The following is a 22,451-nucleotide window of genomic DNA, read 5'->3' on the forward strand; positions in this document are numbered from 1 at the left end:
CTCTTCCTAGAGGAGGTCCTCTATCTAAATTGTTTTAGGCAGTTAGGACAGTCAGAGGTTCTTCCTGAGCCTTCTGTTTCTTAAAAATAATCAGCCTAAAATAATCCACATGCCAAAGAGACAAATTTTGGGGGTGGCAAATTTTGCTCCCCTACAACATGAAAAAAGAACCTTACAAGATTCATGTTCATGTCCCCCAATCAGTTTGTAGGAAGGAACGATTTAAAAAAAAATCCCCACCTTGGGGGCGCCTGGGTAGCGCAGTCGTTAAAGCGTCTGCCTTCGGCTCAGGGCGTGATCCTGGCGATCCGGGATCGAGTCCCACATCGGGCTCCTCCGCTGGGAGCCTGCTTCTTCCTCTCCCACTCCCCCTGCTGTGTTCCCTCTCTCGCTGGCTGTCTCTCTGTCACATAAATAAATAAAATCTTTAAAAAAAAAAATAATAAAAAATAAAAAAAATAAATAAATAAAAAAAATCCCCACCTGCCCTGTCCTTCAAAATAGAGTTCAGTTGTGGAAGACTTAAAGGGGGTGAGGGTTGTCAATACAAAACTGAACTTTGCCAAAAGGGTTTTTATATTTGCTATTAACTAGTATCAGCCAAAGAATGGCACAAGAAGGCAGAGGGGCCATGTAACATTTTTTTCTTCCCTGGAGCCCCAATCTGACTTGGATTGGCTGTCCAGGCCAGGGGATAGAGGTGAGGTGCCAAATCTTCTGGGCACAGAAGGACCACCTGGCTTTGGACCTCATACATGAAGACGATGCCTGTCTTCTGATCCCCTCTGAGCTGAAAGAAAGCAAATCACTTCATAGGTTACTATATGGTCCATTAAACTATAGAAAGAGCCATTTGCCAGTTAGTGTACCACCACTTCAAATATGGTCTATTTGATAATATATAATCTGGATCTAGGAGCATCTAAGTGGAAAAGCCGTCAGACCCACCCAGTTCCACCCAATTGCTGAGATAGGTGGGAAAAGCTGATCCTTCTCTTCATTGATGCTTATGCATGTAATTTTAGTAAATGGAGAAGGATAATGTGAAATTTTAACAAATAGTCCCCTTCCTCTCCTTGTACACATAAGGAACAGTTTAATAAAAAGTGAAGGGAATTTGATTCTGAAGGTCCCTGAAGAGCTGGAGAAATCTCTTCACTGGGGATCCGATCCTGGGAGAATCAACTTGCAGCTCCTGTGGGCAAGCAGCCAGGGAACCAGTGCTGGAGGGGCAAGACCCAGCAAGTCCCTGTTGCCTGATGGGAGTCCCAGGACAGACATGGTTGCAGCGCATCACAGCAAGCCCATTCTTTATAGATAAATACCACACCTAGTTTTTTGCACCTGGAAGTTCGACCAGTTAACTGTGTGCATGGTTTGTTAAGGAGCTAGTTTCAGGAGACACACAGTGATTAAACATTTGTCCTTCCCTTCCTTTTTTTTTTTTTTTTTTTTATCATATATTGGAGAAGGACTGAAGATTGCTGGTGATTAGTTCCATTTCTCACCCTTCCATTGCCAGGTGCTATATCACCCAGCTGTTCAGAATTAAACATATGCTCCCAGCTAAACCTCAAATTTTGAGAGATTTAAAATTTTTCAACTATCAAAAGCATCACCATAGTCATAGGAAAAATCAGTACTTATGGTATTTCTTTACTTTCATAGTATTTTTATTTTTAAATATAAATGCATAGAAGGGAGGAGAATCATAATCTTCTCAGTGCTTTTCAGAGGCCATTAGGGGTCTTAATCAGACTTGATACGCCACAAAGTTACCAGAATGCCCTGGGTGGGGAGAAGTATAGGCCTACCCAGGAGGCCTGGGCCACTAAAGGAGGGATTGAATTCCAGGAGTAAGAGGGTGCCTCCCATTCCAGGAGCTCAGAACCCTGATCATGGATTTGGTTGACAGCTTACAGACATATCTATCTTCAAGGAGTTGTTTTGTTTTTGTTTTGACTTTATGCAAATAATACATGGATACATTGCCCTTGAAAAGCATTTAATCCTTACAAATTAAGACCAACGTCCCCTATGACCAATACCACCTATCCTGGTTTTCTCCTCTTCCCCAGCAGTAACCTCTGTGGTCACTTTTGAGTGTAAATCCTTCCAGTTTTTTAATCATTTTTACCTACTTACAATTATATGCCCATTTTTACAGCATGGTTTTGTATATTTCTGTGACATAAGTGCAATCATACTATGTGTACTCATGTCCTGCAAATTGCTTTTACCCTCAACAACATGTCTTGAGACTTACAAATTAGTACTGCTGAGACCACCAACCTACAAAACTGGTAGAGAGAATATTATCACACTTTTTGCCAGTATAATGAGTCAAAAACAATGTTTCATTTTGCCTTGCATTTTCTCAGTCATCAGTGAGATTGAGCATCTTTTCTTTGCTGTTTTTATTTCTTCTTCTATGAAATGGTCCATATCCTTTGCCTGTTTTTCTTTTGAGTTGTTTGTCTTTTTCTCACTGATTTGTAGCAACCCTTGATATAGTCTGGAAACATCCATCAAGGAGTTTTCAATATATTCTGGAGAATGAAATTGGGAGAATATTTCCAAATTTTATTGAGCACCTGCTATATGAATATACCCAACAAGGACTGGAACTGAGAGAGAACAGTACACATTGTGTATATCAAACTCTGTGTGTCCTTGTTTAACATTGTGGTAAGGTCAATTGAACACACATGTGCATACCAACAATACTAATAAAAAGTAATTTCTATGAAAAAATGTATTTTGGTTCAGTCAGCCTACTTGTCATATTTTTTTCCATAAGCATCTTACCAGTCTTCACTTCTGTAGGTCACTGGACTTTTTTTCTTGAGGGAATACACACACTAGCACTTTCTATTCTCACTGAAGTCTCTTATGACCTTCCTATGTGGCCTCATCCTACATCTACTTTTCACTGTTGGCCCTGAACTGAAAAAGTATAGTGCTTTTCTCCCAGGCTGTTTCTCCCTACTGGCTGTGCAACCAGCTTGCTGTCCTCAGATAAATTAAGAACTCGCAATTTTCCTCTGGGGTCAACAGTTCCCAGAATCCCTCAAATGCAGGATGCAGGAGATAGCCTGTTCTTACAAAGGCAGGGCTGTGTAAATAGGAAACAAAATAGAGGTGTTACCTTAGATGGGAATGGTTATCTGCAAAATGCAATTTTGACTGCTTCTAATTTGCTGCTCAGGGTGTTTCATTCTTGAACCAGACATCAAAAGTTTTAAGTTGAAAGGATATTGAAATGATACCAGGTAGTAATGCAGATGTTAGGGAGGGCAACTCTTGAATTTCCCAATTCCCTGGCATTCTTGCCCTTCTTCCTTTTCTCCACCACAATGCCCGGTACTGGTTTTAGTGAATTCTGAAAGAGGATCTTGATTCTTTGAATTTGTACCAAGCTGCAAACAGTAGCTTTGGCAATATGTCAGAATAGCAGTGGTTCTTAATCAGGGATGGACATCAGAATCCTTTGGGAAGTGTCTATTAAACATGTCAAACCTGCTGAATCAGAGTCTGGGTGGAGTGCAGGCAAGTGTATTTGGCAAAAGTTCAGGAATGATTCTGATGTGCCCTCATGACCAGAACTACTACTCTATACTAGTGCCATTCCGTGACAAGAGTCACTGCGAAGACAGATGTAAGTGTTTAGAAACATTTACAGCAATTTCACAGAGTGTCTGTTGATTGTAAGTTTGGGCTTGTATTGCGTGTATCTTTTCTCATTTTAAATGTTACAAAATTATGTATCTTCTGAAACTGTCAAGCTGTGATAGATTGAAATTTAAAAATTGGTCCTTCACAGATAGTTTGAGAAGCACTGTTCTAGGCTAGTTTAGCTGTGACCAAGTCACACAGGCACAACTAAAAATTTTCTGGCGTGGTAGTTTTGTGGACTTAGGTGAGGAGCTAAGTCTCAGTGACCTCTTCTGGTGGGCTATTCAGAGGATTAGAGATAATGAGTGTATCTAAAGCACTTAGCACAGTGCCTGACAATAATAGAAGTTATTGGAAGCCCATCATGAAACAGTTCCTAACAAAACTATCTTCCAGTTGGCTGTTGAAGAATACACAGAATCATGGAGCGTGGTGAGTGAATCTTTTTATTCAGCCTCATGTATCATATTCTAACCAAACTAGAGTGTATCACATGGCAGAGATTTGATTAACTTCCATAAGCTGTACAACCATCAGTAAGGGGGCTTATTGGCCATGGCACTTATAGAGCCAAATTGTGGTTAGCAGACTTCCTCTCAACCTCTCCTTGCCTCCTTTTTCATATTCCCCTTCCTCATAGTCCTTTTCTCTATTCCTTCCCCCACAGATCCCAACTGCTTTTTATTTCTTAACAGCACAGTCACTTTTTCTTCCTGATGGAGGGTAAGGGTGGGGGGTGGAAATTTCTGGCCACTTTGGTCAGAAATTTGGTCTGGCCTCCTATTCAAGCATCTAAAAATAACCCGATCATTCATACTGAGCCAATTAACCTCCTGCTGGCATCACTCTTGTGTCCTTGTCCTGGTAAAAGAGTATCTGTCCCTTTTTGACTTACATCACAAAAAAACCCTTCCCCTTAGCTTCACCTTGGTAGGTACCATTATCATTATTTCTGGGGGCATTGTTATGTCATAGTCAAATACAGGTGCTTTGGAGGGAGCCAGCAGTTTTGGATTGAATTCTGACTCTGCTACTTGTTAGTTGTGTGGCTTAAGGAAAAAGTTAGTTTTTTTAAAAAGTATCATAAATACTATTAGAAGCAATACAAATTTGAGCCCTTTTGTCTAACCTGAATAGTCAGGAAAATAGAATAAAGTCAAAGGCTTTAACAAACCATCTTTTCAAGGGTGCCTGGATGGCTCAGTCATTAAGTGTCTGCCTTCCGCTCAGGGCGTGATCCCAGAGTCCTGGGATTGAGCCCCTCATTGGGCTCCCTGCTCCACTGGGAGCCTGCTTCTTCCTCTCCCACTCCCCCTGCTTGTGTTCCCTCTCTTGCTGGCTGTCCCTCTCTCTGTCAAATAAATAAATAAATAAAATCTTAAAAAAACAAAAAAACAAAACAAAACCATTTTTTCTTGCAGGATTCACAGTTCTTTTGCATGATAGCACAGACCACTGGCCTGGCTATAATTCTGAACTTCTCTGGTTAGGTCTTTTTAATTCAAGGCAATGTGATTTAAAATTCCTCTGTCCCCAGTATTTCCTATAAACCAGAATTTAGGCCTAGAATCTTGATTAGCTCGGATTAACATTTTTGCCCATCCTTCAGTCCTCAGCTCAAATGGTACACTCTTTCGTTCAGCTCTTCCCATTATACAGACTCATATTTTTCTGTTTTTCTTTCATAGCATTTATCACAAGTTATCTGGATTTTTTTTTCATGAATGTCTGTTGCACTTACTAGACTATAAATTCTTTGGAGGCAGGGACCATGTTTGTATTTGCTTACTGATGTATCCCCATCACCTAGCATGGTACCTGGCTCCTTTAGCAGCTAGTAAATATTTATTAGATGAGAAAGTGTGCTATTTCCTTCATTAATCTCCTTTAGGGCAGGAACTGTCTTACTGATGTTTGTGGCCTCAGTATCTAGTTGGTACCTCCACAAGATTTTGTTGCGTACGTACACAAGTCCTATGGTATTGATTAGGTTGTGGAATATAGGTGAGGTTCAGTGGGGTGGAGTCCAGAGCCGACGACCAAGAAAGAATTCTTGAGACGTCTTTGGTGCAAAATGGTGGTTTATTAAAGCATGGGGACAGGACCCATGGGCAGAAAGAGCTGCTGCACTAGGGTTGTGAGGAATGGCCCATTATATGCCCTCAAGTTGGGAGGGGGTTAGGGATAGTGTAAGTCTCTAAAGAATTTTGGAAGCAAGGTTTCCAGGACCTTGAGGGGTCTAGCTATTGTTGGGAACAGGTCATTTATTACCGTCTAATAAAACCTTAGTCATGAGACCCTTCAGATGTATATTGGTGGGCCATATGCTTGGGGGATGATTGCCAACACATATCTTGGGGGGCGTGGTTAGAGATAAAGGAAGTTTCCAAAGAAATTTTTATATGTTAAAGTAGTATTAACAGGATCTTGGTGGAGGCGAGGGGGTCAGGCTAGGACTGCCTTTTGCCCTTAGCTGAGTTCCTAGAGGTATGTCACTGTGCCTGTTTCAAGGACTTGTCAATGTGGTGTAGGTAGTAAGGAAATTTAACTGTGTCTACATACATTCCCTTCTGGAAGCTAGGTTACTGATTGCTTTGTTCTTGTAAACTGCTAAGACATTTGTAAACTGAAGAAGACTCAAGTCTTGCAAGATTGTGGCATCTATAGGTTAACTGTTTCTTTGTCCTTTAGGGCAGCCAGGAGTGCCTGAGGAATGTTGCATACATCCCAGGGGGAGGGGGGTTGCAGGGTGTCAGCTTCTGCTTTGTCCTCAGCTTGCCTTCCGTTCCCTCATCAGTATGAGAAAGAAAGGCAGGAAGACCGGTCTCTAGGGAGGCCAGCCAGATGGAAAAATAGATCTCTATCACCCATGAAATATTCTTGCCAAAAGCCTTTAGCCTGAATCTAATCAAGCCTCCAGCCCTAACTTCAAATTTATAGGAAATAAAGAGAAGAAAATTTGGTAACACTGTGAGGAAGCAGTCAGACAAATCCAGACATTGTAGAATATTCTGCAAGACTACTGGCCTAGACAAAAGGTCACCAAAAGAAAAAGATGGGAAGATTATTCTAGATTAAGAGATTGAGGAGACATAACATCCAAATGTATTATGTGATCCTTGATTGGATCCTGGTCAGAAAAAGGCAATTACAGAAGACATTTTGAATACAATAGAAGTTGGAATATGGATTGTATATTAGATGATACTTTGGAATTATTGTTACTTTTCTTGCATATCTATGTAGAAAAATGTCCTTATTCTTAAAAGATGTATGATAAAATTTTTAGGGATGAAGTGTCATGATGTCTTCAACTTATTTTTAAATGATTCAGCAAACATAAAATACAGATATAGATAAAGTAAATGTGGTCAAATATTAACAACCACTGAATCTGGGTGGAATATATACAGATGGCCACTGTATGATGGTTTTTTGTTGTTGTTGTTGTTTATTTATAGTTTATGAATTTGGGGGGATCAGCTTTATCGAGGTATGATTTACATAAACTCAAAATTTTTAAATTTATATACTATGAAGTTTTATGAGTTTTGACAAACACATGCAATCATGTAACTACCATCATAATCAAAATCTAGAATATTTCTATCACCCTCAAAATTCTCCCTTACCTATATATACTCATCCCCTCATCCTAGCCCCAACCCTGGGCACCACTGATCCATTCTCCATCCTTGTAGTTTTTACTTTTCTAGAATGTCATATAAATGCCTTTGAGTCTGCTTTAACTTAGTGCAATAATTTCCTGGCTTTGCTGTAACAAAGTACCACAAAGTAGGTGGCTTAACACAACAGAAATTTATTATCTCGTAGGTCTGGATGCCAGAAATCCAAAATCAAGGTGTCAGCAGGGCCATGCTCTGTGGATAGCTTTGGGGAAGAATCTCTGCATGCCTTTCTCTTAGCTTCTGGCATCACCAGCAATCCTTGGCAATCCATATCTTGTAGCTGCGTAACTCCACTCTCCCTCTGTCATCCCATGGTGTTCTCCCTGTGTGTTGCTTCTGTCATTGCATGGGTTCTCCCTGTGTGTCTCTTATAAAGACACCAGGCAGTTGGAGCAAGGGCTCACTCTATCCTAGTATCTTAATTAATTATATCTGTAATGACCCTGTTTCTAAATAAGTTCACAATTTGAGGTGTTTAGGGGTTAGGACTTAATATTTTTTGATGGGGAGACACAATGGAGTCCATGATGCCTAGCATAATATGTTTGCAATCTATCCATGTTTTCCCATGCATCAGTAATTTGTACCATTTTATTGCTATGTAGTATCCCATTGAATGGATGTACCACAATACTTACCTATTTATTAGCTAAAGGACTTTGGTTGTTTACGGTTTTAGGCAATTATGAATAAAGCCGCTATAAATATTTGCATATGGATTTTTGTGTGAACATAGATTTTCACTTTTCTTGGGTAAATATCGAGGAGTGGGATGCTTAATTCTTCTATAAGAGACTGCCAAACTTTTCCTAAGTTGTGGTACCATTTTCCATTTCCATCAGCAACATATGAGAGTTTAAGTTCTCCACATTTTAAACAAGGCTTGTTGTTAGTCTTCCTGATTATAGCCATTTCAGTTCATTATCATGGCATCTCATCATGTGTTTTAATTTGCATTTTCCTAATGACTTATGGTGTTCAGCATCTTTTCACATGGTCATTTGCCATTGGTATATCTTCTTTGGAAAAATGTCTGTTCGAGTCTTTTGCCCATTTTTATTAGGGTATCTGTTGTCTTATTATTGAGTTGTGTGAGTTCTTTGTATATTCTGGATGCAAGTCCTTTATCAGATAAAAGTATTTTCTCCCAATTTGTGGCTTGTCTTTTTCTTAGCAACGTCTTTTAAAGAGCAGAGTTTTTAATTTTGATGAAGTCCAGTTTATTTTTATGGATTCTTTTGATTGTCATTGTACATGTTTTTCAACTTTTCTGTGGGCTTGGAATTTTTCTTTTTTTTTCCTTTTTTTGGCTGCTGAAGAAATGAAACTTTTTGTAATAAAAAGTTGGAAGAAAAAGGAAGTCAGACAGCTTTTTAAAAAAGCAGTTACTAAAAGGCAAACAATAACAAAAAGATAAAGTTCTTTTTCACAATCTCTAAGTTTATTCCTTTTCACTCTTCAGTCCTCCACAGATGCTTACTTTTCAAACCCTCTGTTCTTCTTCAACTTTTTTTTTTTTTTAAGATTTATTTCTTTGAGAGAGAGCACAAGTGTGGGAGGGAGGGGCAGAGGGAGAGGGAGAGAGAGTCTTAAGCCGACTTTCTGCTGGGTGTGAAGCCCCGCAGGGCTCAATCTCATGACCCTGAGATCACAACCTGAGCTGAAACCAAGAGTCCAGTGCTTAACTGACTGTACCACCCAGGCAGCCCTCTTCTTCAATTCCTTATTTAACCAATCTCTAAGATTTAGAAAGAGAGGGTGGAATGCTTCCAGAACATACCAGGGTTCATGAAAGGGAGCTTTAGACCTGTCCTCAGAAGTATCCCTGAAGCTAGAGTGGTATTGACCCAGACTCCTTAGCCTCAGCAACTAAAGTTTGTTTTGGCTGTAAAATAAATACTCAGTTCTCATTAAAAGTAAACTCTGAGATTGCAGAGGGACAGTCAACTCTGCTGGTCTCTGGGGTCTGTCTTGTTACTCCCTCAGCCATTATCCAACCTCAGGCAATTGCCAGGCCTCCCTGCCTCAGCCAGACCTAGTGAGAAACTTGCCGAAGCTGCAGAATCTGTGGTCTGAGAAGTAGCCCTCAGGATAGCGACTAGTAATGATTCATCTTGTTGCATGTAGAAGTCCCCCCAAAAGAAGATGAGCAATGAGAATTCCAACCTCTGAACTGGCTTTCTCTATGCCTGCCTCCCACTTACCTTCCTGCTGTACACACCTGCTGTACACATCTCTCCTGGGCAGGGATTTGTCTATCACATCCTGTTCAGAGACTGTTGGCCTCTTCCTCAGTTCACCATCCTATGACCGTTTGGAGTTGGTTCCAAGGAATAGTAAGAATCTAGGACAGACTCCCTGTAAGGTGTTTTCAGTGTAGTAACCCAGGCAGAAAAAGACCTAAGACATTTTTTGGACTCTATGTCATGACCCTCTGGTTTCTCTTGTTTTCCCTGCTGCTGCACTTTTTCTTCCAAGAAGAAAAAAGTTGCAAACAGATGGAAGGTTAACTCATTTTGGTCCTATTTTTTTTATTTCTGGCCTGAGCCTACATCAGAAGTCCTGGGTTGGCCCTGTAATAAATTAGATTCTGGATGATCTTTGGAACAGGTCCTTCTGGATGGTCTTTGGAAGATACTAACTTACCTAAAACTATTTTGGGTTACCAACATTGTGTCTAAAGTACTCCAAAAGTCAGCCTCTTCCCAGGAGAATGTGTCTGTCTTTATCAGGGCCAGAGCTAGCCTCGAACCCTGCTGGCTGCCTTCAGTACATGGGTGATAGACAGATGGAAAGGTCCTCCAATCACCTGCTGGTGGTTTTGTGTGTCACTGGCTTCCCAAAGTTTTTGCCTTGCAAATCAGTCACACCCTATCTCACGCCTACTTCAGCCATGTTGGAGTTTCCCTGTGGCCCATGTTCTGTCTTCCCCAGTCAGCTTCAGGTATTTCCCCAGCACCACCAATTCCTGATCCCACAGCACCTATTGAGTACAGCCAATCTCTACCTCGCTATTGGTACATGGATGTTGCTCCCATTTGAACAGTTGGTGTTGGCATAGCACTTTCAGAAAGCACCATTAGACACAATCTTACTTACTGCTCACCCTAACCTTGTGAAGTGGGTGCTATTATTCCCATTTCTCAGGTGAAGAATCTGAGGCTCAAAGAGGTGAGGTGACTTATCCCTGGTTACACAGTTAGTTTTGAGAGGGACAAAACTGGAATTCCAACCCAAGCCCTTCTAAGGAAAATAAGATATATGTCTGTAGTTGCTTTTATAAAATATCACCTGTTGGGAGAGGAGAACCGGGTGGTAGAGGGACAGGAATGCCAGGGAGGCTTCCTACTATATACAATTCTGTGAACCATGTTACTGTATTGTCCATTTAAACAAACAGAAAATCTTATCCCTGCCTTACTTCTTTAACCTGATCTACTGACTCCTCTGTCAGTGCCCAGCTTAATAAGCCACTCAGCTGAGTTGATCAAGACAATATACTTCTGGAATTGGCAGTATTATTGGTTTAAAATTTAAGTACTGGTTTCAGTCTTCTATCTTGAATCCATTTTACATTATTAACATATCCATTCTCCCTCAGGGGAAAAAAATATCTATTTTTCTAGTCAAGGCAGACCAGCCCCCAGTTGTCTGCATAGTGCACCTCAGCCAGCCTACAAGGTTGCCAAGACAGCAGGAAAGCAACAGCACTTCCAGTATTGGCCACGGCCACAGGGGATCTAGGATGATCTACTGTTCAGAGGAACTGAGAATTCTTTGGCAGGCTGGGGGATTTTCCCCTCTGTCAGATTCTTGGTCAAATCCAGAATCAAGCTGGAGGGGTTGGGACTTCCAGAATGGCAGAGTAAGGAGCTCAGCAGACCTTCTCCCCAGCAAACAACAATTTGGTAAAAATTAAAGTCTCTGGAAATTGTCCTAAGGGCATACTGCAAATGAAGAAACATTCATCCAAGAAAATCTACTAAATCTCAGTAAGAACAGGAAAAGGCTATGGTATTTGAAACATGGACAAGCTCCTACACCCCTTCTCCCACCTTCAGGTTCTAGAAGTTCTACCTCAGGCATTATAGTCCATACAAGTGCAGCCAAGAAGACAGAGGCTCTGCCCCAGAATCTCTCAGTCTGGAGTCACACTTTAACCCCAGGTGGGACAGGCTGCCACTTTTCTCACCCCTCTCCCACAGCCCCTTGTTGCAAAAGCTCCACAGCAGGCAAGCACAGAAAAGAGGACTGGGTCTCCCTTCCCCCACTCAGTCTTCACTCATAGAAACTGGATCACTCATACATTGCTGGAAGGAATGTAAAATGATACACCCTGGGAATTGGTTTGGCAGTTTCTTAAAAACCTAAACATAAAACTACTAAACAACCCAGAAATTGCAATCCTGGGCATTTATCCCAGAGAAATGAAGACATATGTTCAAACCAAAACCTGTACACATATGTTTATAGCAGCTTTATTTGTAATAGCTCAAAACTGGAAACAACCCAAATGTCCTTCAACAGGTGAATGGTTAAACAAACTGGTACATCCATACAAGAGAATATTCCTCAGCAATAAAAGGAAATAAACTATTGATCATGCAACAATCTAGATGAATCTCCAGAGAATTATACTGAGTAGACAAAAACAATCCCAAAGGTTATACACTGTTCTTGAAATGACAAAATTATAGAAGTGAAGGACAGATTGGTGATTGCCAGGGGTAAGGAGGGGTAGGGGCAGGAGGGAAGTGGGTGTGGCTATAAAAGGGCACATGAAAGATCTGAGAGGTAATGGAAATGTTCTGTATCTTGACGGTATCAATGTCAATATCTTGATTGTGACATTGGAGTACAGTTTTGTAAGATGTTACATGGGGAAAACTGAGTAAAGGATATATAGGATCTCTCTATTTCTCACAGCTCTATGCAAATCTACAATTACTTCAAAATAAAAAACTTAATTTTTTGAAAATTGGAAAAGATTTGAATAGACATTTGCCCAAAGAAGATATACAGATAGCTAGTAAGTACATGAAAAGATGCTCAATGTCATGAGTCATTAAGGAAATGCAACTCAAAACCACAATGAAATAAGATAGCTATAACCAAAGCCAGACAATCAGTGTTGAGGAGGATGCAGAGAAATTGGAACATTTTTAAACTGCTGGTGGGAATGTAAAATGGTACAGTCACTTTTGAAAACAGCTTGGCAGTTCTTCAAAATAATAAACTTATAGTTATCACATGGCCCAGTAACTCTATTCCTAGGAATATACACAGGAGAAATGAAAATGTAGGGGCACCTGGGTGGCTCATTCAGTTAAGTGTCTGCCTTTGGCTCAGGTCATGATCGTGGAGTCCCAGGATCGACCTGCGCGTTGGACTCCCTGTTCAGCGGGGAGTCTGCTTCTCCCTTGCCCCTCACCCAGGTCATGCTCTCTCTCTCAAATAAATAAAAACTTTAAAAAAAAGTGAAAATATACATTCACCAAAAACTATTTTTTAGCAATAAAAAGGAATGACTGATACATTCCACAGCATGGATGAACCTTGAAAACATATTAAGTGAAAGAAGCCAGTTATAAAAGACCACATATTACATTTAAATTTATTACATTTACAATTATATTTATATGAAATGTCCAGAACAGGTAAATCTATAGAGACAAAGTAGATTAGTGGTTGCCTGGGGGCAGTCCGTGTGACTGCTAATGGGTAGAGAATTTCTTGGGGAGAAAATGAAAATGTCTAAAATTAACTACGGTGATGGTTGCACAAATCTGTGAACTAACTAAAGAACATTGACTTTTACACTTTAAATGGGTCAATAGTATAGTATGTGAATTATATCTCAATAAATCTTTAAAAAAAGAATCAAGCTTGACCCCAAGCTATCTCTTTTGCACTACTTAAAAAAAAAAGCCTTTTTATTTGAAAAAAAAAATTTAAGTTATAGAAAGTTGCGAGATTCACCGATTATTGAAATTTTGCCTATATTTAAGATCAAATTTCATCATCAGCTTTGGCTTGATGTATTTATTGACTTTTTTTGTAGGTCTTGGTTTTGGATTGTGTTGCTTACTCTGTAACAGTGGTTCTCGTTTGGGGCATTTGGCAATGTTTGGAGACACTGGGGCTGCTATTGTCATCTAGTGACTACAGACCCAGTATGGTGCTAGACATCCTACAATGCATAGGGCAGCACTCCCAACAAAAACTTATCTTGGGGTGCCTGGGTGGCTCAGTCTGTAGAGCATGCAACTCTTGATCTTGGGATTGTGAGCTCAAGCCCCATGTTGGGTGTAGACATTACTTAAAAATAAAATCTTAAAAAAAACCCACCAAACTTATCTGGACTAAATGCAAACAGTACCAAGACTGAGAAACTTGCTGTACTCTTTTAGTGTATTTATCAAAAAGAGAAATATTATAGTATGATCAAAATAGTCAGGGGACTATCATATGGTTTATTTATTAGTCTTTCAATTGGTTCTCCCACCATAAACATTTATTTGCCTGTTGCCTAAGAGGGCAGGAGCCAGACGTAAAGTGCTACAGCATCTGAGCAGCACTACAAACTAATGGGCACTTAAGCATTTGGAAAAGATGATGGGGCTGTAGCTGAGAAGTCAGGTGGCAGCATTAACATGGCCCAGGGGGCAGTAAAGCCTGTAGCTTGGGAGATCTGGTCCCAGTTTGAGGCAGCCCTGTCATGGCACTGGAACAAACCACAACCACAAAACTTAGAGAATCTAAGAGTTCATTTCAAACATATCTTCTTGCTACTGTGTTTCCTTCATGAAATGGTGGCACTGTGGCCATTCCCAGAAGCTGAGTGGTTGAGGGGGTGACTACATGCTAGAATATCCCTACGTGCAACTAGCCAAGGCTTTTCAGTGGATACGCCTCTCACATGATGGGCCTGTGTGGGTTTCTATTATCTCCAGAGAAGATGGGAACCACGAAGGGAATCTTAGGTCTTTTAACCCACCATTAAATAGATATATGTGCTGTGATAGGACTTGGGTGTGTATGTGAAGGGTTGCTGGTCATGAACTCCTGGATCCGTTATTTCTGCATATTCCCAGAATGTCTGAGAAGAGTCTCCTGTGCAAAGAGCGCACTCAGTAATTTTTAGTAAATATTTGAATCTCTATTATGTTCCAAACACTGTATGAGGCACATTCGTGGATAAGAGAGACAAAGTCCCTAACTTCAGGTAGCATATATTAACAGGAGTACCCCAGTATATATTTATTCATCAGTTGATACTTCTCTCTGAGAAACTGGCTTCATCACATCTTTGTAAGTTATCATCAGAAAGTTTTTGAGATGAATAATGCTTGTCTATGGGAGCAACAGAGGGACCATCTGTTGAGTTTTCTAGAAGGGTTAATAGCCATCAGCTAGAGTCATAGACTACTGGAAAAATCCTTCTTTTTTTTTTTTTTTTAAGATTTTATTTATTTATTCGACAGAGATAGAGACAGCCAGCGAGAGAGGGAACACAAGCATGGGGAGTGGGAGAGGAAGAAGCAGGCTCATAGCAGAGGAGCCTGATGTGGGGCTCGATCCCATAATGCCGGGATCACGCCCTGAGCCGAAGGCAGACGCTCAACCGCTGTGCCACCCAGGCGCCCCTGGAAAAATCCTTCTTAAGACGTTAATTCAAGTGGATAAGCCACTAAAAGCTCAGTAATTGAAGAACAAAATAGTGAAATGGAAACTATAGGCATATAAATTGAATCTAAAATTTTGAAGACATCGTATGGGAAATTCAAATGATGGCTTTCTAAAAGAGTATTATTGCATCTGAGTATTAGAAGCTAAGAGCGTTCTTTAAAGCAAAATATAATTGTTGTGGATGATAAATACAAATTTGGCCAAATCTATTTTTTCTGTTGCTTTTAACTAACTAGTTTTCATTCTGTTGGTCCTTTTTGTTGTTCTGTTTTATATAGGAAAATATTTTAATTTTTAAATTTCTTCAAAGCCGTTTTGGAATAGGGTGGGGTATAAATAAATGCTTTTTAGCAAAATCAGAGCAGAGTATAGACAATAGATGTCCCCTGGGGTGAAGGGCAGGAAGGGCAGGGGTGGAGAAAGGTATGCCAGGAAGGACAGAAAGTCCCCTGATAGCATTATGCTTCTATGTGATCATGAGCATAGTGTTTTGTGTCATTTCAGACAAAATTGACCTTTGTCTAAAGAATTTTTTTGGGGGGGGAGGAGGGGAACGAGGAGGGGCAGAGGGAGAGGGAGAGAATCTTAACCAGGCTCCACACCCACTGTGGAACCCGATGTGGGGCTCCATCTCACAGCCCAGGGATCGTGACTTGAGCCAAAATCGGGAGTCAGATGCTTAACTAACTGAGGCACCCCGATGCCCCTAAAGCATTATTTTTTTTAAGCTAAATATTTGTGGGGTACTTGGATAGCTCAGTTGGTTAAGCATCTGCCTTTGACTAAGGTCGTGATCCCAGGATCCTGGGATCAAGCCCCTTGTCGGGCTCCCTGCTCTTTGGGGAGCCTGCTTTTCCCTCTCCCTCTGCTCTTCCCTTCCCCCCCATCATGCTCCCTCTCTCTCGAATAAATAAATAAAATCTTTCTTTTAAAAAGCTAAATATGTTTGATATATCAAGGTCATCTACTCCTTAGATAACTGAGATTAAATAACTGTACAGTCCATATTCACAGTTCTCAGTAAATGGAACTTAATGCCCTAGGCTTAATACAATAGACAGAGGCTGAGGAAAATGAGAACTTGGATGATAATCTAGGACTCGTCTTTAACAGCTACTAGAAAAATATAGGATCCTCTCTCAGGTTGAAAATCAGTTTCATTTTGCCACAGGTGGGCCTTTGTTAGCTTTGTGCTATTTCTTTGCAAAACATAGGCAGAATCTGAACCTCTTTTTGGAGACCCAGAGAGTAAATGCCATTCTTTTTAACTAGAATTTCAAACAGCCAGACTGGATACAATAATTTCCTTCCCCTACCATTCCACAGAATTGTGTGGTTTTTTTTTTCCCTTCTGAATTCCACAGATATTTCCCTGACATGGCTATCTGTTAGGGACTCCGGGTTTATCATCCAACACACAGCATTACTGGTGAGCTCATAGGGCTTCCAGAATGACTTGGGAGGAACTGGCATCCTCTCATACTCTCGTCTTGCCTCTCCAGTCCCTTGCATGTAAGCTGGGTTTCCTCCACACTCAAAGAGCCTAACCTGGAGCTGGGCATACAGGCAACATTAGCCAGTACATACTGGCTCAATTGTTTTAAAATATTTATGGCTTTCCAAAAAAAGTATGTACACATCTATCAGAATGGCTGAAACAAAACTAGTGATAACACCAAATGCTGGCAAGGATGTGGGAAAACTAAATCACTTATACATCACTGGGAGAATGTAAAATGGTACAGCCATTCTGGAAACTAGTTTGACAGTTTCTTACCAACCTAAACATGCACTTAGCATATTTTACCAGCAATTGCACTCCTTGAATATTTATCCTAGAACACAAAAACTTGTGCATGAATGTTTATAGCAGTTTTATTCATAATAGCCCCAAAGCAAAAATAACCCAATGTCCTTCAACCAGGTGAATGGTTAAACAAACTTAGCTACTTCTACATCATGGAATACTATGAAACAATAGAAAATGAACAGACTATTGATACACAGAACAACTTGATGATCTCAAGGAAATGATACTGAGTCCAAATGGAAGCCCATCCAAAAAGATACATAGTGAATGACTCAACTTTTATAACATTCTTAAAATAACTAATTTTAGAAATGAAGAACAGATTAGTATTTGCCAGTGATTAGGAATGTAGGGAAGAGGTGCTGGATGGAAATGAATATGACTGTAAAAGGAAACAAAAGAGATCCTTGTGGTTCTTTAACTCTTTTGTGTCTGACTGTAGTAGTGGATATATAAACCTATTCATGAGATTAAACTATATAAATACATACACACAAATGAGTAAAAGTTAAAGAAATCTGAGTAAGATTGGTGGATATATTAATGTCAAGATTCTGGTTGTAATATTGTTTTGCAAGCCGTTAGCACCGGGGTAAACTGGTAAACAATACATGGATCTGTTTGTATTTTCTTTCTTTCTTTCTTTCTTTCTTTCTTTCTTTCTTTCTTTCTTTCTTTCTTCTTTCTTCTTTCTTTCTTTCTTTCAACATTTCGTTTATTTATTTGACAGAGAGAGAGCGAAAGAGCACAAGCAGGTGGAGTGGAAGATGTAGGGGTAGAAGCAGGGTCCCTGAGGAGCAGGAAGCCCAACATGGGGCTCGTTTTCAGGAACCTGGGACCATGACCCAAGCCAAGCTGAAGGGAGATGCTCAACCGACTAAGCCACCCATCTGTATTCTTTCTTAAAACAGCATGTGAATCTATAATAAATTAAATTTACAACAGCCATTCATAATACACTCTGCAAACTGGGAATAGAGGAAGACTTCCTCAATATGACAAAGAGCACCTACAAAAGACCTACATCTCACATCATACTTAATAGTGAGAAACTGGATAATTCCCCCCTATGATTGGGAACAAGGCAAAGATGTCCCCTCTCATCACTCCTATTCAACATTATACTGAAATTCATAGCTAGTGCATTAAGACAAGAAAAGGAAATAAAAGGTATATAGATTAGAAAAGAAGAGATAAAACTATTCACAGATGACAAGAAAATCCCAAAGAACCAACTAAAAACCCTCTAGAACTAATAAGTGAGTATAGCAAAGTCATAGGATGTAAGGGTAAGATACAAATGTCAATTGCTTTCCTATATACCAGCAATGAACCAGTTCATATTGGGATTTGAAATTTCAAAAAAATGATTCTGTTTACAATAGTACCAAATAAATGAAATACTTAGGTATAAGGCTAACAAAATATGTGTGGGTCCTATATGGGGAAAATTAGGAAACACTAATGAAAAGAAATCAAAGGTCTAAATAAATACAGATATATTTCATGTTCATGGATTGGAAGACTCAATATTGTTAAGATACCAATTCTTCCCAACTTGATTTGTAGATTCAATATAAACAAAATCAAGGGATGCCTGGGTGGCTCAGTCAGTTGGGTGTCTGCCTTCAGCTCAGGTCATGATCTTTGAGTCCTGGGATCGAGCCCTAAGAGAGGCTCCCTGCTCAATGGGGAGTCTGCTTCTCCCTCTCCCTCTGCCCCTCCTCACTACACATGCTCTCTCTCTCTCTCAAATAAATAAATAAATAAATAAATAAATAAAATTTTAAAATATATATATATATATCAACAAAATCAAAATCTCAGCAAATTATTTTGTAGATAATAACTTTCTAAAGTTTATATGTAAAGACAAAGGACCTAGAATAGCCAATACAATACTGAAAAAAAAAGTTGGAAGACTCACACTGCCCAATTTCAAGACTTACTATAAACCTTCAGTAATCAAGACAACATGGTATTAATGAAAGAATAGTCACATAGATCAACGAAATAGGTTAGAGAGCCCAGAAATAGACCCACACAAATATAACCAGCTGATCTTTGGCAAAGAGGCAAGGGTGATTCAGTGGAGAAAGGATAGCCATTTCAATAAATGGTAATGGAACAAATGGTGATGGATGTCCATATGCAAAAAAAAAAAAAAAATGAATCTAGGCACAGACCTTACATCTTATATAAAAAGTAACTCAAAGTGGATCATAGACCTACAATGAAAAATGCAAAACTATAAAATTTCTTGAAGAAAACATAGGGGAAAATCTGCATGACCTTGGGTCTGGTATGACTTTTTTAAAGATTTTATTTATTTATTTGATAGTTATTTGAGAGAGAGAGAGAGTGAGAGAGAGAGAGAGCACACACGCAGGGACAGAGGGAGAGGGAGAAGCAGACTCCTGCTGACCAGGGAGCCCAATGCAGGGCTCCGTCCCAGGATGCAGGGATCATGACCTGAGCTGAAGGCAGACACTTAACTGACTGAACCACCCAGGTGCCTCTGGTATGACTTTTAAAATAAAACACCAACAGCATGATCCAGGGAAGAAAAATTGTTTGACCTTACTAAAATTAAAAATGTCTTCCTTGCAGAAGACACTGTTAAAATAATGAAAAGACAAGCCAAAGACTTGGAAAAAATATTTGCAAGGCACATATCTGATACAGAACTTATACATAAAATACACAAAGGACTATTAAAATACTATAAGAAAAGAAACAACCCAATTAAGAAATGAACAAAAGATCTAAAGAGATACCTCACCAAAGAAGATCTACAAAAGGTGGTTAAGCCTATGTAAAGATGCTCAACATCATTTGTCATTAGGAAACTGCAAATTACAACAATGTTATACCATGACATACCTATTCGAATGGCTTAAGAAAAAACCCTGGGGTGCCTGGGTGGCTCAGTTGGTTAAGCATCTGCCTTCAGCTCAGGGAGTCTTCTTCTCTCTCTCTCTCTGCTCCCCCTCCCCGCTTGTGCTCTCGCTCTCAAATAAATAAATAACTCTTAAAAAGAGAGAGAGAGAGAGAAAGAAAGAAAGAAAGAAAGAAAGAAAGAAAGAAAGAAAAAGAAAGAAAGAAAGAAAGAAAGACCAAAAACCTGCATACTAACTGCTGAGGAGGATAAGGAGCATCAGGACCTCTCACTCGTTACTATTGGAAATCCGAAGTGGTAGCACTACTTTGGAAAAACAGTTTAGCAGTTTCTTACAAAACTAAACCACCAATCATGCTCCTGACTTGAAAACTGATGTCCCAACTGATCTGAAAAATATGGCCACACAAAAACCTGCATGCAAATATTTGTAACAGCTTTATTCAGAATCACCCAAACCAAAAGCACATCAAGATGTCCTTCAATAGGTGAATAACTAAACAAAATGGTACATCCATACAACAGAGTATTAAGCAGCAATAGAATGAAATGAGCTGTTCAAGACATTGATGAATCTTAAATATATACTGCTAAGTGTAAGAAACCAGTCTGAAAAAAGCACATACTGTATGAGTCCAATTATACAACATTCTGGAAAAGGCAAAAGTATACAGAAGGTAAACAGGTCAGTGGCTGCCAGGTGTTCAGAGTAGGGGAGGCTTGAAAAGGTGAAACACAAATCTTTTTTTTTAGGTCAGTAAAACTATTCTGTATGATGCTCTAATGGTGGATACAAAGACATTAAGCTTTTTCAGAACCCATAGATCTTTGCATCACAAAGAGTAAATCTTAATGTATGTAGATTTAAAAAAATCATTTAGGAGGTTGGAGATCCCACAATGGAATACAGAATGTGACCAAAGAATATAAATCTATCTCAATAACTTTGGAAATGAGAGGATTTTATAAGACTAAAAACAAAAGGAATTATACATAAGTACCATTTCACATGGGGGTGTGGGTTAGCAATTCTGAAGCCACTATATATGTATACTGGAATTGAATTAAATGAATAATGGGTGATAGGAGCCAGGTTGTTATTGGAGTGGGAGGTTACGATAAGGGAAAGAAGCTAGAATAATCTATGTTGTAATGGATTAGAGTTGGAAATATCAGTATGAACTCATATTTAGCCTAATATAAATATATATCATTACAGATAGAAATACTTACAGATATGTATGTATATATAGGTTAGTATACACACCTATATTTATTTGTTCTGTCAACTGAGAGGGCTTAAAAGAAATGATACCCCAGAGGTGCCTGGGTGGCTCAGTCGGTTGGGTGTCCTGCTCTTGATTTTGGCTCAGGTCATGATCTCAGGGTTGTGAGATTGAGCCCTGCCTCAGGCTCTATGCTCATCGGGGAGTCTCCTGGAGATTTGCTCTCTCCCTCTGTCCTCTGCCCCTCCCCCTGCTCTCATACATACATACATACACACACACACACACACACACTCTCTCTCTCTCTCTCTCTCTAAAATAAATAAATAAACTTAAAAAAAAAAAAAGAAAGAAAGAGAAAGAAATGATACCCAGTAGCATGGAACACACCTAGAGCCCAGATCTTGGTTCCTAATACCATTATCCAATAAAGGGAATCAGGGCTCCTTGGAGAAAATGCTGATTCTAGCAACAGGACAGGAAAGATACAATTTGATCCTAGAGCATCTTGTAGTGCCAGAAAGTAATAGAGTGCTAAAAAACCAAAAAAAAAATCAACCTCACAGTGATGGTCATATGGGGATACAGGGGCCAACTGGATGAGCTCCTAATGGCCAAAGCTGGAAGAATGTGAATAACACAATGAATAAAATAGTATTGTATTGTAACCCTAAGTATAAAAGAAATATTCATGAATCCATACTGCTATAATAAGTGATTAAATAAATAAGTAAATACATGGAGGAGATTAGATATATCTCCCATGCAGAACTGTAAATAATTGGTGTAGATGCTCTGCCCTTAAGAGTGTGGAACATAATTCCCCATCCCTTAAATGTGGGCTGTGCATGGTGACTTTCTTCCAAAGAATACATATGGAAAGAAAAAAAAAAGGGGGGAGAGAGAGAGAAAGTTTACCGTAGAGAATTCTGACAAACACTATCCCAGCCTGTTGATCAAGGTCCTCCCCAAAACACATCACCCTGGTCTAATCATGAGGGAACATCAGATAAATCACAATTGGAGGACCTTCTACAAAATATCTGACCAGAAGTCCTTAAAACTAAAAGAGGGAAAGTCTGAGTAATAGTCACAGCCAAAAGGAACCTAAGGAGACATAACTGCAAAACACCATATAGTATCCTAGATAGGATCCTGATATAGAAAAATGACATTAGAGGAAAACTGATGAAATCTAAAGTATGAACTTCGGTTAATAAGAACGTATCGAGATTGGCCCATTAATCATGACAAATGTACCATACTAATGAGAGATGCTAATGGTAGGGGAAACTGGATGTGATATATATAAGAACTCTTTGTACTGTATAAATAATGTCTGTAAATCTAAGACTGTTCTGAAAATAAAATTTATTTTAAAATAAAGGAAATAGACGTGTCCCTTCTACTACTCCCAGAGAGAGTTCTGGTGCACCTGTGCCTGGGCTAGTGGTACCTTCATA

The 22,451-nt window shown here is 39.5% G+C and overlaps 2 protein-coding genes and 1 long non-coding RNA gene across 3 annotated transcripts in view; 2 read left to right on the forward strand and 1 right to left on the reverse strand.

Moving 5' to 3' along the window:
- The window catches only part of COMMD1 (copper metabolism domain containing 1), a 220,264-nt gene extending 198,969 nt beyond the window's left edge, over nt 1–21,295 (forward strand). Inside the window, exon 4 of the mRNA XM_045788062.2 lies at nt 1–21,295. This exon is cut by the window's left edge and continues 13,805 nt beyond it. The gene's annotated coding sequence lies outside the window, so the exon portion shown is untranslated.
- B3GNT2 (UDP-GlcNAc:betaGal beta-1,3-N-acetylglucosaminyltransferase 2) overlaps nt 1–22,451 on the forward strand; it is a 94,208-nt gene that overhangs the window by 15,154 nt on the left and 56,603 nt on the right. The gene's annotated exons all lie outside the window — the stretch shown is intronic.
- The window catches only part of LOC123785972 (uncharacterized), a 44,553-nt gene continuing 29,221 nt past the window's right edge, over nt 7,120–22,451 (reverse strand). Inside the window, exon 4 of the long non-coding RNA XR_015725196.1 lies at nt 7,120–8,677. This is a non-coding gene — a long non-coding RNA (uncharacterized LOC123785972). The remainder of the gene's footprint in view (nt 8,678–22,451) is intronic.

The sequence above is a fragment of the Ursus americanus genome, chromosome 7, assembly GCF_024610735.1.
Source record: "Ursus americanus isolate L20-20 chromosome 7, mUrsAme1.1.p, whole genome shotgun sequence".
Taxonomy (NCBI): Eukaryota; Metazoa; Chordata; class Mammalia; order Carnivora; family Ursidae; genus Ursus; species Ursus americanus.